This window comes from Erythranthe guttata, chromosome 7, assembly GCF_056151865.1.
Source record: "Erythranthe guttata isolate IM_541 chromosome 7, IM_541, whole genome shotgun sequence".
In the NCBI taxonomy this organism is placed as follows: Eukaryota; Viridiplantae; Streptophyta; class Magnoliopsida; order Lamiales; family Phrymaceae; genus Erythranthe; species Erythranthe guttata.
The window spans coordinates 7,038,537-7,047,189 of record NC_142539.1 but is presented as its reverse complement, the minus strand read 5'-3'; the positions used below and the strand labels follow the sequence as shown (position 1 = coordinate 7,047,189).

The following is an 8,653-nucleotide window of genomic DNA, read 5'->3' as shown; positions in this document are numbered from 1 at the left end:
TTAATGATATTTTGATTTTTTTAGGATGAGTGGATTTTCAGGTTTAGGTAATGGTTTTGTTCAGCGGTGTTTCACTACATAGAATTTCTTAGAAATGAGATTTTTTTTTCTTATTTAGGTTGAAATTTTATTTACAGATTCGAAAAACTTCAAAAAAACTTTTTTAAAACAACACTTAGGAGAATAATGACTAAATGATGAAAATAATGTATATTTAGAATCATTTACAAAATTACTTTACCCGAGGATAAATTCTCCATATTGTTCAAGCATAATTTAATTGGTGTTTTAGTGCATAAGTCCCCAACCAAGCATCTTTATTATTCTAGGTTTAGGGGTTATATGTCTTTGACCAATAAGTCCATCCCTTTAATATTTATTATAAATAAAGGAAACATTCATGTATATGTCAATATTACCCTCAACCATTTATACCCAATTCTTAATTGTAACCTCAATTTAATCAATTTTGTCCACAAAAATCCAATTTTAACCACAAAAATTCAATTTTGACTTTTTTTTGGAGCATACTTTAATATACTCCAATTTCATCAGTAACTTAATTTAATCTCAGTTTGACCCAAAATGTCACAAATTATTCAATTTGACCCATAATTTTTATTATCACAACATTTTTTTTTTCATAAAAAAAATTTTGCCGCCAGATTCCGGCGTTGACTTTTCAATTTTTTTTTTCTTTCTCTCGGATTTTTTCGCCGGTTTCCGGCGTTGACTTTTTTTTTTCTTTTTTTCTTCTTTTCTTTTCTTTTCTTTTCTTCCGGATATTTTCGCCGGTTCCGGCGATCTCCGGCGTTGACTTTTGTTTAGTGTTTTTTTAAGTTTATTTATTTATTATTTTTTTTACATCCGCCTCTAAACGTTGACCATATTGTGCTGTCACTTACAGTAAATTAATGTTATTATATTGTCAATGACAGTTAATTAACGTAATTGTACTGCCATTGACAATACATTTATGTAATTGTTTTGCCGTTGACAGTAAATTAACGTAATATTTTTTTTTTATTTTTTGTTGTTTTTTTTATTTTGTTTGATTTGTTGACAAGTCAACGTAATTATATTACTGTCGTTGACAGTAAAATAACCGTAAACACAATAATATTATTGTCAACAACATCAATATTATTATTTTTTTGGGTTTTTTGTTTTGTTTGAGTTATTCGCGGAGTAACGTAATAATATTACTGTCTATTATTGTAATATTACTGTAAACACAATAATATTACTGTGGTTGAGGGTAATATTACTGTTGTTATAGTAATATTGCTGTCAACCACATCAATATTATTATTTTGTTTGGATTTTTTTGTTTGTTTGAGTTATCCACGGAGTAACGTAATAATATTAATGTCTATTATTGTAATATTACTGTGGTTGACGGTAATATTACTGTTGTTATAGTAATATTAGTGTCACTCACAGTAATATTAATTCTTTTGGATTTTTATTATGTTTACATTTGTTGAACGGTCAACATAGTAATATTAATCTATTACACAATAATAATGAGTTTTGTTGTGTTAATATTACTGTGTTAGAGATTAATATAGCCATAGTTATGTGTTAAACTGTAGTTTAGTCAATTTTACTGTGTTTAACAGTAAGATAGTTAATATTACTGTCAACCACAACAATATTGTTGTTTAAACGAAAAAAAAGTTACAGAAAGAAAGAAAATAAGAAGAAAAAAAACTCGAAAAAGTCAACGCCGGAAACCAGCGAAAAAATCCAGAAGAAAAAAAAATGAAAAGTCAACGCCGGAATCCGGCGGAAATTTTTTTTTTTTGAAAAAAAAAAGTTTTGGGTTTAAATCGAATAATTTGTGAAATTTGAGGTCAATTTGAGGTTAAATAAAGTTAAGGATGAAATTGGAGCATATTAAAGTATGAGGTGTTATTTTAGTCCTCTAGAAAAATCTGGACCATGTTTGGACTTATTGGTAAATGAGTTTTTTGTCTGGATCTCTTTATGAATAAGTACACATTGATGGGCTTATTTGTAAAGACCCCTATTTATAGTGAGGAGTACATTAATCTACTAATAAATTACAAGATGACTCTTAGACTAACAACTCTTCTAATTCTAATTTAATACTTAGGAAAATTAAAAGACAATTGTCTATACATCTGGACAATAGTGCTTCAAATTCACCTTTATTCTAACATTCAACCCTCCAATTATTCCAATATGAATGCTCACTTTTTCCAACATGAATGCACATTTCTTCCAATATTGAATTGCCACTAATTCCAATATTGAATTTACATTCATTCAATTTATTCCAACATTGCCTCCCGTAAATTGAATTTGCTTTTGATTCCCAAACCTTCAACATTTTTCGAGAAAACAGGACCTCTAAGTGGCTTCATGAAAATTTCCGCAAGAGAGATAATTAAGCGAATTGTATCAAGTCTTGAAACGGGAGCAAATACCTCATTGAAGTTGATGGAACCATCAAGATTGGTGTGATGTGTAATAATTGGGATTAGAAAAATGGTTTTGTGTGCATAAGTCCCAACAAAATATCTTTATCATTCTAGGTTTAGGGGCTATATGTGTTTCACCAATAAGTCCATTCCTTTAAAATTTATTATAAATAAAGGAAACATTCATGTATATGCAAATATTACTCCCAACCATTTGTACCAAATTCATAATTGTAACCCCAATTTAATCAATTTTGTCCACAAAAATCCAATTTTGACCCCAAAAATCCAATTTTGACTTTTTTTTTCAATTTTTTTTTTGCCGCTGGATTCCGGCTTTGACTTTTAGATTTTTTTTTCTTCTGAATTTTTACGCCGGTTTTCGGCGTTGACTTTTTTTTTTTTTTTTTTTTTTTCTTTCCGGATTTTTTCGCCGGTTTTCGGCGTTCACTTTTTTTTTGTGTTTTTTTTAAGTATTTGTTTTGTTTTGTTTTTTTTTTTTTTTTTACGTCCGCCGCTAAAAGTTGACCGTAATTGTGCTGTCACTGACAGTAAATTACCGTAATTATACGGTCAATGACAGTTAATAACGTAATTGTATTGCCGTTGACAATACATTTATGTAATTGTTGTGTCGTTGACAGTAAATTAACGTAATATTATTATTTTTTATTTTTTTTTATTTTTTTTATTTTGTTTGATTTGTTGACAAGTCAACGTAATTATATTACTGTCGTTGATAGTAAAATAACTGTAAACACAATAACATTAGTGTCAACAACATCAATATTATTATTTTTTTGGGTTTTTTGTTTTGTTTGAGTTATTCACGGAGTAACGTAATAATATTACTGTCAATTATTGTGATATTACTGTAAACACAATAATATTACTGTGGTTGACGGTAATATTACTGTTGTTATAGTAATATTGTTGTTAACCACATCAATATTATTATTTTGTTTGGATTTTTTTGTTTGATTGAGTTATTCACGGAGTAACATAATAATATTATTGTATATTATTGTAATATTAATGTGGTTGACGGTAATATTATTGTTGTTATAGTAATATTACTGTCACTCACAGTAATATTAATTTTTTTGGCTTTTTTATTATGTTTACATTTTTTAAACGGTCAACATAGTAATATTAGTGTATTACACAATAATAATGAATTTTGTTGTGTTAATATTACTGTGTTAGAGATTAATATCGCAATATTAGTGTGTTGAACTGTAGTTTAGTTAATTTTACTGTGTATAACAGTAATATAGTTAATATTACTGTCAATCACAGTAATATTGTTGTTTAAACCAAAAAAATGTTACAGAAAGAAAGAAAAACAAAAAGGAAAATCGAAAAAGTCAACGCCGGAGACCGGCGTTGACCGACCCGAAAACCGGTGAAAAAATCCGAAAGATTTTTTTTTTTTGAAAAGTCAATGCCGGAGACCACCGGTCAACGGCGATTGACCTACCGGAAAAAAATTTGAAAATTTGAAATCGAATTTTTTTTTTCAATTGTTTTTTTCTTTTTTTTTAAATTTTGAAATTTCTTAGAATTTTTTTTTAATTAATATTTATGTCTTGGCTGCTAAATTACTGTCTCAAACAGTAATATTACTGTTTAGGACAGTAATATTATGAATATTATTTTTTAGAACAATAATATTACTGCCCAAGACAGTTAAATTACTACTGGAGATAGTAATTTTGCAGACATATTGACAGTAATTTCAATTAAAAAAAATTCTTTAAGAAAAAAAATAAAAATAAATTGAAAAACAAAAATCTACGCCGGAGACCCGGCAGTTAACAGCGATTGACCGACCGGAAAAAAACTTCAGAAAAAAAAAATTCAAATAAAAAAAAGTCAACGCCGGAGGCCAGCGGTCAACGGCGGCTGACCGGCGATCTCCGGTGGTGGCGGGTGAAAATTGTGTGAAAATTGAAATTATGGTCAAAATTGGTTAATTGGTGAAATTGGACTAAATTGAGGTGTAAATTATGATATTGGAGTTCAAATGGGTTTCAATGAATTGGGGGTAATTCTGGTATATATATATATATATATATATATATATATATATATATATATATATATATATATATATATATATATATATATATATATGGATTTTACGTATTTGCAAATAAGTTTGAATGAGGTGCAAGTATTTGCAAGACAAAAAAGTCGGACATCCCTTTTTGAATTAAGTGCCTTTGTTATGGAGCTTTTTGAGATTAACCCAAAACTATATGAACTAATTAATGTGTTGATCCGACAAGGGTATGAATCCACTATAATTCAAGTACGGATCCACTATGATCCAATCTAGAATTTTCAAAATTCACTATAGATTGATACAAAACTCACACATATACGAACACACGCGCACACACTCAAAATAACAACAAAAGGCACAAAATATTTTTTTGAAATTCAAAATACGTGGCCGCGATCTCTTGACCACATTCGACGGCGGGAACAAATATTGTTGCATATATTAAGTATTCGTGCCCTGAAATAAGTGGCTCATAAATGATGGTGTGTTTTCCTTTTCCCCCTAGATGTAATGACATTAATTGACAATCAGTATGGAAAGTTGAAGTTGAAAAGACAACCAATATTTCATTTTAGTCTCTAACAAACACTAGGTTCGGTTCGCTAGCGACTATGGAGAGTAGATGATGGGGAATATTTGACAAATAGGCCAAATATTCTCGTGGACCGAGTTAGATCTCCGAAAAAGGGTAAGGCTCAACTTAAAAGCTCACTCTCTGCGAATAAGCCCTAGAGGCTGCAACTGAAGGAGTTCGTCTTTTGACTAGAAACGATCTCCTATATTAAATCTTATTATTCAAGGAAAAGATCTCCTTCAAAGGGAAGAAGATAAAGGACTATTGTAGGTGCACTCTAAAAACTCTAACCATTTATTTTTTTTAATTATTTTGTAACGTCCTCTTCAATAGCCATTATTCACTCATTAAAACCATTTTGCCCCTCACGATCTCATCTACCCCATAAATAGAGTGACTAGCTCATTTGCTAGAAGAATATATAGCATAGCATATAACACTACCTATACACATACAAACACCATGCATCCTATTCTATATTTTGCTATATATACTTGGGGCACTTAGATAAGGTTCATTTTACCAGCTTCCTATGATCGTTGCTCATAGACATTCACCGGCGAGGCTATTGGTTTTATCTTGGAAATATGATCAGCGATCAATACCTGCACGAAGGAAGACAATCATTCTCTTAGGACAGTGTCATATGGCACGACTCCTATTCAGGCTAGCCGTACTATTGCTTTTACTTTAACCTATATTCTAATTCTATAATATTATATTAGTTTCAATATATTGCATGTTTTGAATTTTTTAATGGGGAATTTGGTTAGACACCCTTTATTCTGGACTTTATATAGGTGGAGATCATAACTGTTAGATGAATGACTATAGGTCTAGGTCCTTTGACAAAAAAATAATATAAATAAAATAAAATAATTAGTACATTGACATAAACACACCCTTAATTAAAAAGAAAGTAAATCCCATCTACCAGTCTCCCTCTCTCTCCAATCTCACTTCTCTTTCTCCCCCTATATCTAATCTGATCTCACTTCTCTCCCTCTCTATCTCGTGCCTCTCCATCATGTCTCTCTTCCTTTCGGCAATGATCTGACAAGTTCGTTAGTACTCAAAAGGGCCTCCTTGTACATAAGTACTATAAGGGGATGTTGCGATAACAAAGCTCTCTTGATCTCACTTTTTTTTGCAATGAAGTTGTATTTTTCCCCTCACGGGCTCTCATTTTTTTTACCACTCTCTTTTGTTTTTACACTTCTCTCCTCTCTTCTCTCCTTTTCTTTTCTCTCAATCTCACCATCTCTCTGTTTTCCTTTACACTTCTCACTCTTTTTTTGTATCTTGAGTTGATCTTCAAGAACTTGCTTGGTACTTAACGGTACAAGTGTCATGGGTTGCTTTTTAATGATAAAAGAGTACCTATTGGTGTACCCGTCATGTGTTGCTCGACGGTCATACTGCCATGGTCTCCCCAATAGAAGATGGCATGCTTGCATAGGCACCACATCGCACAACATTTCATCCTCATACTTGGCAATGGAGAATGCCACTAACACTTGCTTTGTCACCTTGATTTCTCCACTATTGTTTAGCCACTGAAGTCGGTATGGTCGAGCATGCTCAAAGTAGGCAAACCCAATTTCTCAACTAATTCAGTACTTGCAACATTAGTGCAGCTCCCACCATCATTAATAACGCTGCAAACCTTACCATTTACAAAACAACGAGTATGAAATAAGTTTTCTCGTTGATTGTTCTCTTCTTCTTTACCTTGTGCACTAAGAGCTCGCCTTGCCACTAATAACTCACCCTCTGCAGCATATTGCCCTTCGTATGTATCTCCAACAGATGGCAGCTCATCTACCTCGTCTTCCTTTTCATCCTCCGATTCGATCTCCCCTTGGGCATTTATCACCATAACCTTTTTGTTAGGACACTCACTAGCTATGTGTCCCCTGCCATGGCACTTGAAACATTTCATATCTCGATTCTTAGAAGTGGAGGGTTCAGTGTTACCTTGTTTTAATGTTGTCGCTGGTTTGGCATCCTTAGAAGGTTCGTATTTAGGTTTGGTTGATGGCCATTCATCCCGTTTAGGTGCTGCCTTCCACGAATTTGAAGTGATTGCACCTGTTCCCTTCCTAGCCAAATTCCTCCCCTTCAGTTGTTGTTCGACTTTGATAGCTTGGTGCACCATATCCGTCAATTCCACATAGTGTTGCATCTCCACAACATCTGCTATTTCACGATTTAAGCCTTGTAAGAATCTAGCCATGGTAGCTTCCCTATCTTCTTGTACACTTGCTCGGATCATAGCAACTTCCATCTCTTTGTGATACTCATCGACGTTCCTCGATCCTTGAGTTAGGCATTGTAACTTGTTGAACAACTCTCTATGGTAGTAGTTTGGAATGAAACGTTTCCTCATGATGGCCTTCATCTCATCCCATGTTTCAACAGGTTGCTCGTAATTTCTCCTCCTTTCCTTCAACAATTGATCCCACCAAATAATAGCATAATCAGTGAATTCAATTGCAGCAAGCTTTACCTTTTTGTTTTCGGAGTAGTTATGACATTCGAAGACTATTTCTATCTTCTTCTCCCATTCTAGATAAGCCTCCGGGTCATTTCTGCCTTGAAATGGCGGAACCGTCACCTTGATACTTCCCAAATCGTCATCTTGCCTAGGCCTTCTTCCATTGTTAGCACCTCTATACCCACGTTCAAACCTTCCTCCATTCATTGGACGTTCACCGAGTTCTTCTAATTCATCTTCATCTTCAGCATCACCCCATTGTGCCCTTGGTTGCACTCGCCTAGGTGGGTGCTGCCTCTTTGTTGTCTCCTCCTCCAATTTGTCTATCCTTTCATGAATTTGCTCCAACTCCATTCTCATCACCCGCCTCATCTCGCTCACCAATGCTTGCATTTGAAACTTTGAAATGCCTGGTTGTTGCCCCTCTTCAGTTGAATTATCTCCTCCGTTTTGTGACATGTTACGAGATCTGCAAGATGTTATTAAAAACCTCACAAACACTCCCTCACGTGTTTCCCTCAATAGGATGTCACTCACACTCGTGTTTAACACTCATTCGGCTTTTACCCTCATATATTCTCACCACTCTGCCTTTTCCGCTCGTTGTATCTTCTTTTCACTCTTAATTGAACTAAAAAACAATCAAGAATCAAATAGCAATTCAAAGTGAGAATCAATCAAACAAATCACAAGAATCAAGAATTAGAGTCCTAAGAAATGCAAGTAACCTCTATAGAGATAAATGCTAAAGAATATGGACATCTAGGAGAACAAGAATAAAGATACCATATTGAAGATTACGCAGATATTTTGATCTTTCCTTTTTTTTTTTTGTTTTTTTTTTTTTTTTGTTTTTATTTTTTCCTTTTTTTTTGTTTTTCTTTTGTTGCTTTCTTTGAGCAAAAAATACGAAATTACAAGCTAAATTGAAACTTGCCTTTGAAACCAAGGCTCTGATATCAACTGATATGAACTACGCCAACATGTGACGAAACCCAATAACATGTGACGAAACCCAATAACAATATATGGTTTTGGAACCCCAAGACCCCCCAAAGAAACAAGTT

The 8,653-nt window shown here is 33.0% G+C and overlaps 1 pseudogene; it reads right to left on the bottom strand.

Annotated features, from left to right (window-relative positions):
* Window positions 1-5,680: 5,680 nt before the first annotated feature.
* Window positions 5,681-8,093, bottom strand: LOC148769107 (uncharacterized; annotated as a pseudogene).
* Window positions 8,094-8,653: the final 560 nt, after the last annotated feature.